Source organism: Miniopterus natalensis, chromosome 19, assembly GCF_054644295.1.
Source record: "Miniopterus natalensis isolate mMinNat1 chromosome 19, mMinNat1.hap1, whole genome shotgun sequence".
In the NCBI taxonomy this organism is placed as follows: domain Eukaryota; kingdom Metazoa; phylum Chordata; class Mammalia; order Chiroptera; family Miniopteridae; genus Miniopterus; species Miniopterus natalensis.
Window position 1 is genome coordinate 224,817 of NC_142099.1, and position 12,617 is coordinate 237,433.

The following is a 12,617-nucleotide window of genomic DNA, read 5'->3' on the forward strand; positions in this document are numbered from 1 at the left end:
GATGTGTTTGGAAAGGCCACAGTTCTGTATAGAATTCACAAGAATTTCAGAAGTGAAAAATTAGAGACAAATATAATCCCGGCAAAAAAATGAAATTTAGACATTTCAGATTTGACAAAGGGGCATTTTCAAAGGGCGATGAAATCAAAGCCAAAGCTCATTGAAGGAGAGAGCGATGATGGTAAAGGCACAGTCCCTGCCAGAGAGCTGGTGGCTGATATTTTGGGGGGCAGGGTGCTTAGGAAATTGAGGCCTTTCCGAAACTGAGTGGGTTGACAGAACCTGGTTATTTGGGAGAGATGGTGTTGTTTGGCACTCAAAGGCTGTTGCTGAACTGAGTCCATCTCTCCCTGGCTTTTTTTCAGAAGGCAGGGGTTGACAGTGATTGGGTGTCTTCCCAATGTGTGTTCACAAGGCGGTTATCAATGATAGATGGGCTTGGTTTAAAATTGGTTCTGGTGGCTACTTGTTATGGTTACAGTTTATCCAAAGTTTGTGATTAGTTTGTGTTCTCAACATTTTACTTTGGCCTAAAAGCAAAATCAATCTCCCTTCCTTCTTTCCTTCCCTTTTCTTTCTCCATTCGATATCCAAATAATGTATATTTAAAATACCAGTTTTATCTTGATGCTTCTCAGTCCATCTTGGACACCTTTACCTTTCAGTTCACTGATGGGAGGAAAAGCAGAGATGGAGTTAAGGACAGGGTGAGGGGTGGGTCATGATCACGACATGGGTGATGGCAGAGTTGGGGAAAGACACTGGAATGTACGGGGTTCATAACTGGGCCATAAAAAATGATTTTTATTTTTATCTTTGTGCATCAGTTCAGCCAGAAATAATTAGTTATGTGTGGTGGGTCCTATTTAAAAACTTAAATCATATAGAGTCTCTTCACTTCTTAAAATCCAACCTCTGATTTTATTAAAATGAAGACCAAAGTCCTTAAACAATGGCCTCATAAGACTCTATACTCTATGCTTTGTCCCTTCGGCGCTACCTCCGCCTACTCGGCTCATCCTAGGCAATTACAATGTATTCTTTTGTTTGTTTGTTTTAAATAGATTCAGTGACATAGAAGCATGGCACCGTGTATTCTCGATCCCTCTGCACACACTCCTGTCTCGGGGCTGTTTACTCTGTCCCGCCCGGGCCGGCGGGCACCCCCTCCTTCTGAGCCCCCCCCCCCTTCTGAGGGCCCCCACCACCGCCAGGCGCAGCTTCAGCCCTACCCGGCGGGCAGGGCGCAAGAGGACCTGCTGAGCCGAGCGAGGTCTCCTTATACAATTCTTGGAACTTAAAGTGCGGCACTGCAAATGGAGCGCGAAGATTTCAGAATTTGGCGGAAATAAATATAAACAGATTGAGATAGAAGTTTTCTGGTACAAAATTCATGACTTTACGCGTTGTTTCCGCCCGGTTTCGAACCGGGGACCTTTCGCGTGTTAGGCGAACGTGATAACCACTACACTACGGAAACCGCCCTGCCGGCGACCTTTTGTATTTCTGAGTAAGTTATGATTAACCTTGACTTTATCTTTTCCTTTTGGTTTGGTTTGGTTCAGACCCTATTTTCCCTCCACACTCGGATCCTCGGCATCCACAGCGTCTGAGCCGATCACTCAGCACAGGCTCCTCCCAGGGCCCCAGCGACAGTACAGGAACCGGGCTGGGGTGCGCAGGCGCCAAGGAAATTCCATATCAAGAAATACCTTGGTATGTTCTGCGCCCATTTCCCGGATCCCATCTCTCGATGACTGTAATTACCCTTTAGAAGCTGGACGGACTGGCAGGGCTCCGAGGACAAAGGCAGCAGGCCTGGGGAGGGGTGACCCCGACCAGGTCGGCCGCGGGGGTTGGGGAGGGGCTGCGAGCCGGTCTATCCGAAGTCACGCTTCTCTGTCCTGTTCTGCGCCTTACGTCCCGTAACGTCCCCCAGCGGGAAGGTGGCCTTTGTGGTTCACCTGACTCTTCTTGGTTAAACGCCCCATTTCCACTGTCCCGAGTCACCGCCCTTCCCGGGGACTGAAGCCTCCTGCCGTCCTCTAGTTTCTAAGGCGGACCCCACTCCCCGCCCGAAGCGCTGAGTACAGAAAAGGTGCTCGTCCGCAAAGTCGCCACGAGGAACCAGAGACGGGAGAGGCTCCTGGCCTTTGAAGGTCACGCAGACTGGCTCCCCTGAGGCAGCGGCAGGGGACCTGATGAGTAGATGGGGGCGGGGGGGAAGGCAGGAGTCTCCTCCGCGGTCTCCAGCCCACCTGGTTTTGTTTTCAGGTCAGATCAGCAAGACAAACGCTGTTACGGGAACGCAGACGTGAGTTAACCTTTCTTAGCAAGCGGCTTCACGTTCATTCTGAAGAAGTTATTGAAAAGCCCGGTCCCATTCTAGGCGCTGCAGGTTCCGACGCGCGAAAGCAGGGAAGGCGCCCCCAGCCGGTCGCACGTCGCGCCTTAGTTACAAAAGGCGGCTGCGTGGAATGACCTGAAAACCGCAGGGATCTCTCCTCCAGCCTTAGCGGTCAGGAAACACGTGCTGGGGGAAGTGATGTGACTTCAGCAAATGTGAGGCGGTGGGCGGGCCCCAGAATGGAGAGCGAGTCCCGCCCCGGGGTGAACCCGGACTAGAGCGTGGGTGGGTCCGCGCGCTCCCATTCTAGGTGTGAGTCAGAGCCTGTCTTCCTCCCTTTTCCTCGTGGAAATTCATTCCTCTGAGAGCAAGTAAAGTGACATGTGCCGGGGCAGGGGGCTCAGGGAGACCCTCCACAGTAGGAATTTAGATTTAGCCTGAATGTGATGGGTGGGGAAGAATCAGCTGTTCCAAGACGAACAGGACAATTTCCTTTTCCATCCACAGACCTCTTGGCTTCGGTGTAAATGAGTAAAATGGGCCAATATTTTGTGACGAATTTTTCAAGCATTCCTGCATTTTGAAAGAAGTCCACAGTGATCACCACATGTCTTTGTACTATTGGAGACTGGTCCTCAGCTTTCCTTGTTGAGCACTTCTGCTCTAAAAGACAATGTTCCCCGGCACCCTCTCCTGCGCGGGGGTGAACCAGTTCCTCCAGAGCAGTGTCCCAGAGCCATCTTTCCAGGGCAGGTTGGGCTCGCTTTCTTTTGACCATCTGGGGGGTGCAGGGCACCGAATGTTCTTCTCTGTTGCCTACGGGGCAAAGAGCCTCACAAACTTATTATCCATAATCTTCCAGGAACTAGAAATTCTAATTAGTGCTAACTTGGTAAAACTTAATGCGAAAACCTTACCTGGTCACCGGGATGGCCGAGTGGTTAAGGCGTTGGACTTAAGATCCAGTGGATGCATATCCGCGTGGGTTCGAACCCCACTCCCGGTAGTTTGGTGCTCACGGGTATTTTATCCTAAAAAAAAAAAAAAAGTTCCTTGTGTAGTTTTAAAGTAGGCCAGTTTCTATTTGGGCTTTAATTTAGTCGTTCCAACCTGACTACAACTGATGGGTTTAGGTAATTGACATACAACATATTTGTGTAAAAATCTAAGTTGTTTTCTGTGTTCCTTTTTTGTTCTTTATTTCTTTCTTAATCTTCCTCTTTGAATATAAGCATTTTTCATGATTTGATTTTATCTCTACTGTTGCCTCTATCACTTATGACTTTTAAAACAATCTTTAGTGCTTTCCCTAGGATTTTTTAATATACAAATACAATTAATAAATCTGCCTTCAAATAATATCATGCTGCTCCTGTATAGTGTGAAAAGCTTACTCCCTCCTATATTTTGTTATTGTTGTCATACGTTGTGCTTTCATGTACACTATAACAGTACAGCATGTTTCTACTACTTTTGCACAATGCAATCTTTTTTTTTTTAGAGTGATTAAAAGTGGGAAAATTTTTTATTCATACCAACACTGTAACCATTCCTGGAAATATTAAATTCTTTGTATATCTCTGGTCTCATATTCCTTCTTCCCGAACAACTTTTTATAGTATTTCTTATTTGCAGGTCTGCTAGTAACACACTCTTCAGGTTTTTTGTCTAAAAAGATCTTTATTGTTTCTTTATTTTTGGAAAATATTTTTTGTTTGGTGAAGAAGTCTACATTGACAGGTTTTTGTTGTCTTTCCATTTTGACTCTATACCCTTAAGATCCATTCCCATTAAAACCTGCCAGGTTTCTTTTAGTATAAATTGGCTAAATCATGCAATTCTTTTTATGTGTAACACATCTCATGGGCCACACTTTGTCCTTGATCCCTGGGTCACTTATACAATGCTGTGTGTAGATTATAGCTCAAAAAAAAAAAAAAAACACAACTGGGGGAAAGTATCATTAATTCACACACAAATATTCTCCAGGATGTTTCCTTAGCTTTCCATGCCTGAAGTTTGTGTAAGATTTGGAGCCCTGGGTGAAGCCTTTGCTTGGTTATAAGTTTTGTCTTTATAAACTTAAAAAGAAAAAAAAAGGGGGGGGGGGGAAGGCGTCGCAACAATGTGCATTTTCTGTACAAGGCTGTGGCAAATGCAGGCCACACAGGCAGCCTCCTCTATCCTGGGTGGGAGGGGGAGCCCCCGTCAAGCAGTTGTTTCCGTAGTGTAGTGGTTATCACGTTCGCCTCACACGCGAAAGGTCCCCGGTTCGAAACCGGGCGGAAACATAATTTTCCTGAAATTCAGTTTAGACTTTCTTATAGATATTTACCAATTACAGAGCTCAGAATTCGCACACTTACTCTTTGTTGGAAAGGAAGAGTTATCATCCTAAGAGACCCGGGCTATACCACATCATTTCTCTGTCCCCTTGTCCCCTCTGCAGATTCAGCCCCTGGGAAGGAGGAATGGTTGCTCTCTTTGAATCTGGGTGGTAGGATTATCTGACCGAGACTTTAAAGCAGCCATCATAAAAATGCTTCAGTGAACAATATGAACATTCTCGTACCAAATGAAAACCAGAAAGCCTCAACAGGAAATAGTAAACATCACAAAAAAGAAAGAAAATAAAATATGGAGAACATGAAAATTTTATAATTGAAAAATTAACTAAAGTAAAAATCTCAGGGCATGGGTGCAGCAGCAGCATGGAGGGGACAGAGGACAGAATTAGTGAAAGGGAAGACAGGAGAAGCCTCAGGGCAGCCCTAGCAAACAGATACACTCACGCGTTGCTGGTGGGGATGTAATACAGCCACTCTGAAAAACAGTTTGACATTTTCTTTAAAAACTAAACACGATATCACCATGTGACCAGCAATTGCCTTACTTGGCATTTATTCCAGAGAAATGAAGACTTACTTTTCCATAAATAACTGTAGGAGAGGAAAAATAATTCTCCCTGTTTATCAAATTTTTACCTGAGTTTTGGATGAGTGAGGGAGGCAGTATGACACTTTCAACTTCTGCTAAAAACTTGGGGGCTTCAGAGAATTTAGTTCACAGGAGAAAATCCTAACGGAGTAGTCAATGTAACCATACCGGACTTGCTCACTTTTCTTGTGGTCCTCCCCGCCCCATGTTTCTTGGAAGTTATTGCTTAAACTTATGGGAATTTACAAATATGTACTTTATCAAGCTGTCTTCAACCTTGGTGGTGATAATACTCTTGTTTCGAGAGAGGGCTGTGGATGCAGAGCGGCCCCCAAACGCCAAAGGAGCCGAGAGACCAAAGGAAGAGGCAGATGAGTCCAGCCTGCCCGTTAATGGGTTTAATGGAGACTTAGTGCAGAAACGCAGTCCTGGCGGCGGCCCGCGGGACTTCCGCGTCCAGCCCCGACACGCGCGCGCTTTTACCGCTGAAGCCGCGGGTCTGCGCGCCCCGAGAGGAACGCGGGCGATGAGAGAGGCCGGCGCGGGGTCCGCGTCCAGCTTCTCGGAGACACTTCCGGGCGCCGCTCCGGGAGAACTAACGGGATTCCGTGGCTGCACGGCGCCCTCGGGTGCGTCCCAGGACCCCGGGGCCAGACGGAGACTAGGGTCAGAGCGGAGTCACTTGGGTTCCGCACAATTCTCCAAAACTACGCAAAGCGAGGGCGAATTCCAACCCGGGATATTCTGTTTAAGCGGAGGTGGAAGCTTCCGAGACGCACAGGGTAAGTGCCTTAGATCGCCCAGCACTCACACCGCTGGGAAGTGGGTCCATTAACTTCAGGCGCACGAAGCGCAGAAAGGCCGAGAAGAGACCGGGGCGCTGCGGGATGCGGCGGAGACAAGGGAGCAGAGGTGACTCGGCGTGAGCGCTCCGCGGGCCCTCCCAGGTGGACACCTGTCTGCGGGCGGTCAGGCCCTGCAGGGAGGGGCGTCTCCTCCGTGACCCCCGCGTTCCTCCTGGTTCCGACCACGGCCCGCTCTGGACACGGAACTTCTTGGGCTTGGGGGTCCTGGTTCTTGGGAACCGGAAGGGGTCGCCGACTCTGGAGAGGAGGTCGGCACGGTCTTCCGGCCCTGCGGACTCGGCCTGCACTCGGGCGCCGCCACGTGTCAGGCGCCTCGCACTGCAGCTCCGGACCCTCTACTACGCGCGGGGGAGTCGGCTCGGTCACTCTAAGACCGTTTTCCCGGAAGGAGCATGTTCATCTGTGCTGGCGTCTTGGATTACTGTTTCTTCTTTCTTTATAGTAAAAAGAACATTTTTTAAACCTTTTTGCAAAGAAGGAACTCGGTGACTTTAGTGGAATATGCCCTTAGAAAGGCTAAGTTAAAAGGCCCTCTCGTCGTCGGCCGGTTAGCTCAGTTGGTTAGAGCGTGGTGCTAATAACGCCAAGGTCGCGGGTTCGATCCCCGTACGGGCCAGCTGCGTTTTTCCCATCAGCTCCTGTTTTTATGTCGTCCGCTTACATCTGACTACAGACAACTCCTCACATGATAACCGCTGGGCGATAAGACTTGTCAGTTTTGTTTTGTTTTTTGTCTAAGAAGCAACGTGGGGGGAGTCAGGATGGAGAGGTTTGAGAGAACACTAGATGAGGCAGGGCGGGCGCATTTAGGGACCGGGGAAATAGGGGATCTAGAGGATTCCTTGAACCACTCTGTACAGAGCTCGACCCAAGGGTTGCGATAGAGCTTGAGAAAGCGCTTCCTTCCGCGGGGGTCAGGCGTCCCGCGGGTTCGGGCACGGTGCCTTCTGTCGGAGCGAAGGAAGCAGGAGCCTCGCGGCGTCTGGAGGAGTTTAGTGTTTCTCTTCAGCGCCCCAGGTCCAACAGCAACCTGCAGTGACCTCTGACCCTTTCCCCCAGTTTTGCATATTTGAATGACAAAAACGGTGCTGCACTGAAAAATCTCTAGGAATTTCCCATTTGGTGTACAATTTCTGAAATGTTTATGTAAGTAGGAAAGACTAATCTTTCCTCCTCTCCCCTCCTCCTGGCATTGCTTCTGATTTGACGACTAATCCTGTGCAATTTATCAATAGTAACATATCAAATAACCCTAATTCTTTCCAGCATCTGTTTTTTACAAGGTTAAAGAACAAATCTTTATGACTTTCCAGGGGCCTTCTGGGAAGTCTCAAAGAGAGTTTTAGGTGCAAAGATACCCTGAAAGCTTTATTTTATATTTGGGATTTGAATTTGGGAAGGCAAAAATTAAGCTGTCACCACATTTGAACACTTAGGATAAGAATTGGATCACAAAATGTGTTCAACTTTGTAACTTGTTAATGAACTAATAAGTAAGCATTTAAAAATTTGTGTTGGGATTGTTCATAATGGACAAGCATTTCAAGTTTGTATTTTTAGCTACTTAAATCTTCAAGATATAGCCGAATCAATTGTTTATAATGTGTTTCAATAGCGCCATTCCAATTCAAAGGGCCCTTTAAATACCAGGGTTCTGACAAATGACTGCACTCCCAAGTGGATTGACTGGCACATCAGAGACTTAAAACAAGAGGCTCTTGAGATGCAACCCCCGGTTTGAAAAATGTTCTACCAGTTCCAGAATGTAAATAGATAAATAAATAAAAATCATATTTCAGGATGACATAAATCTGTTTACTTAAAAACCAAGGCAAATATTAATAAACTGTCAGATATTTTTATTTTCAGATGTTTATCCTTTTGCTTGAAGCCTTTTTGTTTATATTGATGAAATAAATTCCAAACCTAAAGAAAGTTTTAAGGAGTTTATTTGAGCCAAAGCTGAGGGCTAGACCCTGAAGCAAAATCTCAAAGGATTGAGAAAATGCTCTGCCGAATAGTAGTTTTGCCATTCATTTTACACATTAGAATCAAAGGAGAGGAGGTAAGGAAGGTACATAAAAACCATTGGTGGCAGATTAAGGAGGCGGGAGAGAGTCATGTAGTCCCATTCATTTGTTTGCCTTTTCTTCCCTTGTCTTTAAAACTCGCCGCTTTCTGTCAACCACAAAAACCTTATTCATTTTTCTCTTCATGCGGATCCCTCAGATTGTGATGCAATTATCTGGCAAGAGATCCTCTACAATTGAAATAACAATTCAATACAGGCTTAATCAGCTATATAAATTCCTCAATGCCTCTCTAGCTTTTTTAATGGCATGTACACTAGTGAAAAGACAAAACCAAACAAGAAGGCCCCGCTGGGATTCGAACCCAGGATCTCCTGTTTACTAGACAGGCGCTTTGACCAGCTAAGCCACAGGGCCCCCTTTTAGGTAAATGTTCATTTATATCATATTTGTAACTTTTTCTGTGAAATGTAGCAATTGGCCACACTTACTTGATTTTGTGACAGAGAACACATCTGTATTTCTGAATTGGTTCTAAAGCAGAAACATCAACATTTAAAAAGTGCGTTCTGTATTGCAATGTTTTAAAAAATTGATTTTAAATTGAAATGAAATTCCTATTTCATGGTGTCTATCGCCCTCTACAGGAAATATTGGATATTGCAGCACATTTTAAATTTGTTTTTTTTTGTTAATTACGTAAATCTTTTGTCCACAAATATTGAGGCACTACTATATTTCAGGTACTTTTCTAGGTACTGGAGTTAGAGCAGCGAGAAAGACAGACAAAAACTTCTACCGAATTTGTATTCTAGAGGAAGGTAAAGAAAGTAAGTTTTAAAAATTTGGTCTCCAAACCCCAAGCAAACGAGTGATGCCAGAAAAATTCCTCTGTGGTCTGGCGGCAGAGCCCACGGTGCCACCTTCTGAGCTAATTCACTGCACATGACAACTGTCATGCTCCTTCTTTTCAGCTGACCTGCACGAGAAAAGAAAGGAAGCAAAGCTGCGGACGCACGGATGCGGAGGAGGCTGGCGGCCTCCCGCTCCCACCTCGCGCGAACCAGGCGCCATCGGGGCCCCTCGTTCAAGGACACAGCCTGGGCCTCAGTGGATCTGCCGCTCCGCGCGGGGGCCGCGGGGTGAAACGTTGCGGGGCACCGTCTCATTGTGCTCGTTGAACTGACTTGGTTCTGTCCTCAACGACGTAAACCTGAGCGGAGGGTTTGGATCTATGTTGTCCGCGCGTCCTGCTGCCATTCCCCGCCTCATAAGCAGCCTTTCTAATCTGGTTATCGTGCATCATTTTGATCACATGCATTCTTTACAAAGTTGGCATTTTTGTTTTGTGTACATATATTATACGTTTATGTAAACGGTATAGTATATATTCTTATGCCTTTAAAAAAATCATTGTGACTTTAAGATCCACCCAAGCTGCCCTGTGCACACCCGTCATTGCTTCTGACTGCTATGCACAGTCCGGTGGGCACCGGCCGTGTGTTTCCTGCCCTGTTCCAGAGATGGACCCCAGGTTGCCTCCAGTCCCATGCCGCAAATAACCCGCCCCTCGGCCGCCCCCCTTGGTGTACTCGTGTGAGGACTGCACTGGGATAGGCTTGCAGAACGGCTAATGGTCCCAGCTTCTTCTCCAGTCTGTCTATGCTCCACCCACACTGTGTGTCCTTTGATCGTGCCCACGCTTAACATTATCCAGCTTTCTACTTCATCTAGTGTGTGGAGTGATGAATCTCATCATTGCTTTTTGAGGTTTGCATCTATGGTCTTTAAAGACTTTGAGCATCTGTTTAGCCATTTGAATTGCATTTAAGTGCATTGACTCTTATCATTTGCCAGTGTTCTTATTGAGGTTGATGTCTATTTCATGCTGACCTACAGGGGCATATTGTTATTAGTCTATTGTGAATTTTAGACCTTGCAGTAGTGTCTACCATTATGTTACCTATTGATGTTGTCAGTGGAGAAACTTAATGGTAGGAACTTGATTTTTGTTAAGAATTTGTCTCCTCTATCCCTTAGGACTTGAACTTTTGAAGTTATGCTTAAACGGTCTTTCTCTGTTACTGGGTTATAAATCTTCTCTCAAAAAATGTATATTTTCTTTTTCACGTTTGAGACATTGATCCACCTGGATATCTTGATAAATGTACAGTTTTTATGTGACAATCTGTTGAAGTTGTGTCTTCTGGTACCCAAAATTTGGTTTAGTAAGGGTTTCCAGGATATGTGGGTGCTCATGTAGCATCCCACACTTCAAGCCTCCTGTTTCATGTAACTACTCAGAATGCCTTTTTTTGCAACTGTTGTTTTCAAGTGCTTTTAATTCAAAATAATCTGCCAGAGGCACATGTATTTTGGGGTGGCATTTTCTGACCCCCTACAGTGGAAAACATTTATTTGCTTCCCATCTTAATGCACAAATATCCTAAGCATAACTCAGTGAGCAGTCCCCAGTTGGTCTGTTCTGGCCCAGTCACAAATAAAGGGAGGTCTGTTTATAGAGAATCACTTACCCAGCACCTGTAATTTGCTACAGGTTGTGTAGGCACCACAGTGTAAGGTGAGTGCACTCAGGGGTTCTAATTGCGGCACTACTCTGTCTGCTGAACCTCCACAGGTGCTTGGCACCTGCTCAAAATAATCTTGGAATGAATGATGGACATAGAAGTGTTCAAAGGGTCAAGAGTGAGGTTTCAGGCCTTTTTTCTCATGTGTTTATAATGACTCTACTTGAGATTATTTCAAACTTGTGTGTGAGAGATGCACAGGAAATGCAATTTAGCACCAAAAAAACCAAACACCCACCAAAATTATGAGTCAAATAATTATAAACATTTTCTACTGTATTAACTCTGAAATATTTCCCACAAGTGTGTGGTTCCATAGTGCAGCGGTTAGCACGTCTGCTTTACACGCAGAAGGTCCTGGGTTCGATCCCCAGTGGAATCAGCAATGGAGGGCTTTTCTTCCCCTCCCCTCTAGGAGGCAAACAGTGGGGTTCTTTTGTTTTAAGCTTGGGAGAAACAATTGGCGATTCTCCCCCATCCTGTCTCTGGGAGATCCACTGCCACACACACTGCTAGCTCAGATTGTCACCAAGAATAGTCCTGTTATTTCTGCACTTCCAGACACTGAGTTATGGAGAAATAGGTTTCAGAAAAGCCTGATGGCTAGAGTCACTAACCATCTTCTCACCTGAAGAGTATGAGAACCTAATCCCAGGAATTCCACTTCTGCCAAGACTCAGATCCCCACTGAGGTTGCTGCGGCCACAACAGAGTAACCACTGTAGCATCGCAGCGAGGGTGCTACTAGAGCACCTGCCACAGCCCTTCCTCTGCTCTCTTCCCAGCAACATTAAATACGTGTATTTATCTTACATACTTATCCTGTAAGTGGTCTGTAGTGAGTATCTCTTTCTGGCTGTTTTTTAAAGGCTCACTCTCTTCACACTGTTCTTGTTGAAGCTTTCACATTATGGTGCAAAGCTGAGTTATGTCCCAGCACTGGATGAGTGAAGTGCCTTCCTGGATCTGGAGGAGGGAGAGAAGGCCAGGGGGTGATCCTCACTTTTCTTGCAATTGTTTTACATTACCTTCCCTTTGCAACAGTTGATGCATCTAAAACTTTTGCAAGAGTGTATAAAATGAGTAAAGATTTTTAGTTTGTAGGTTTGCTCATTTCTCTAAAATGAAAACATCCTCTTTGAATTTCCTTATGAAAGTAAAGAAGCAATACCAGCGATGTATGCTGGTCAGTCTTACAATTACCATCACTGACATTGCTCAATGTTGATATTTATATTCATGTTAATGTACATGTTGTAGGCGTGCAGATGCAGTGCCCAGATCCCACCTTGAGTAAAGACTTGCTGGCCAAGTACAGACAGCTCCTTCTGTCTACTTTTCCCCAGGCAGCCCACCTCCAGTGACAGCAAAGTGGGGATATAAGGGCTAGTTCAGGGACATTTGGACCCAATGTGGGGGCACCTCTAACAGGCAATACAGGCACCAGAGCTCCCCACCTGTGTCTGGTCTGTATCAATTTGACTCTCCTTTTACAGATTTTGGTCTCTGATAATCATCTTCCACTGCAAACTTGACCTCAGCATCTGCCTCACAGAACCCAATCTGCATCATTACATCACCATGAATTTTTCTGTGTGGCAGGGATTCTCTTGTATGTTATCATTTCTACACAGAAGCAGCAAATAAATCTGTGTATTACAAGTCATTTTCTCTCAAATCAGTTTGTAAACCCCACATGCTAAAGTCAATGCTATTTTTTGGTGTCTTTTTTTTTTTTTTTTTTTTTTTAAAGTGGTTTGTGTTCTGTAGCTTTTTCCATAACTAATTTGTATTATCAAATTTATTATCCCAGAGATCAGGATTGCTGTTATTTTTAGTTATTCATACA

General features: G+C 45.5%; 6 non-coding genes across 6 annotated transcripts; 4 read left to right on the top strand and 2 right to left on the bottom strand.

Moving 5' to 3' along the window:
- Positions 1 to 1,407: 1,407 nt before the first annotated feature.
- Positions 1,408 to 1,480, bottom strand: TRNAV-AAC (transfer RNA valine (anticodon AAC)). Its single transcript has one exon. It is a non-coding gene; the product is annotated as a tRNA-Val (tRNA).
- Positions 1,481 to 3,270: 1,790 nt separating this feature from the next.
- Positions 3,271 to 3,353, top strand: TRNAL-UAA (transfer RNA leucine (anticodon UAA)). The gene has a single exon. It is a non-coding gene; the product is annotated as a tRNA-Leu (tRNA).
- A 1,212-nt stretch (positions 3,354 to 4,565) lies between these two features.
- TRNAV-CAC (transfer RNA valine (anticodon CAC)) lies at positions 4,566 to 4,638 on the top strand. Its single transcript has one exon. It is a non-coding gene; the product is annotated as a tRNA-Val (tRNA).
- Positions 4,639 to 6,692: 2,054 nt separating this feature from the next.
- On the top strand, positions 6,693 to 6,766 carry TRNAI-AAU (transfer RNA isoleucine (anticodon AAU)). The gene has a single exon. It is a non-coding gene; the product is annotated as a tRNA-Ile (tRNA).
- A 1,757-nt stretch (positions 6,767 to 8,523) lies between these two features.
- TRNAT-AGU (transfer RNA threonine (anticodon AGU)) lies at positions 8,524 to 8,597 on the bottom strand. The gene has a single exon. It is a non-coding gene; the product is annotated as a tRNA-Thr (tRNA).
- Positions 8,598 to 11,077: 2,480 nt separating this feature from the next.
- Positions 11,078 to 11,150, top strand: TRNAV-UAC (transfer RNA valine (anticodon UAC)). The gene has a single exon. It is a non-coding gene; the product is annotated as a tRNA-Val (tRNA).
- Positions 11,151 to 12,617: the final 1,467 nt, after the last annotated feature.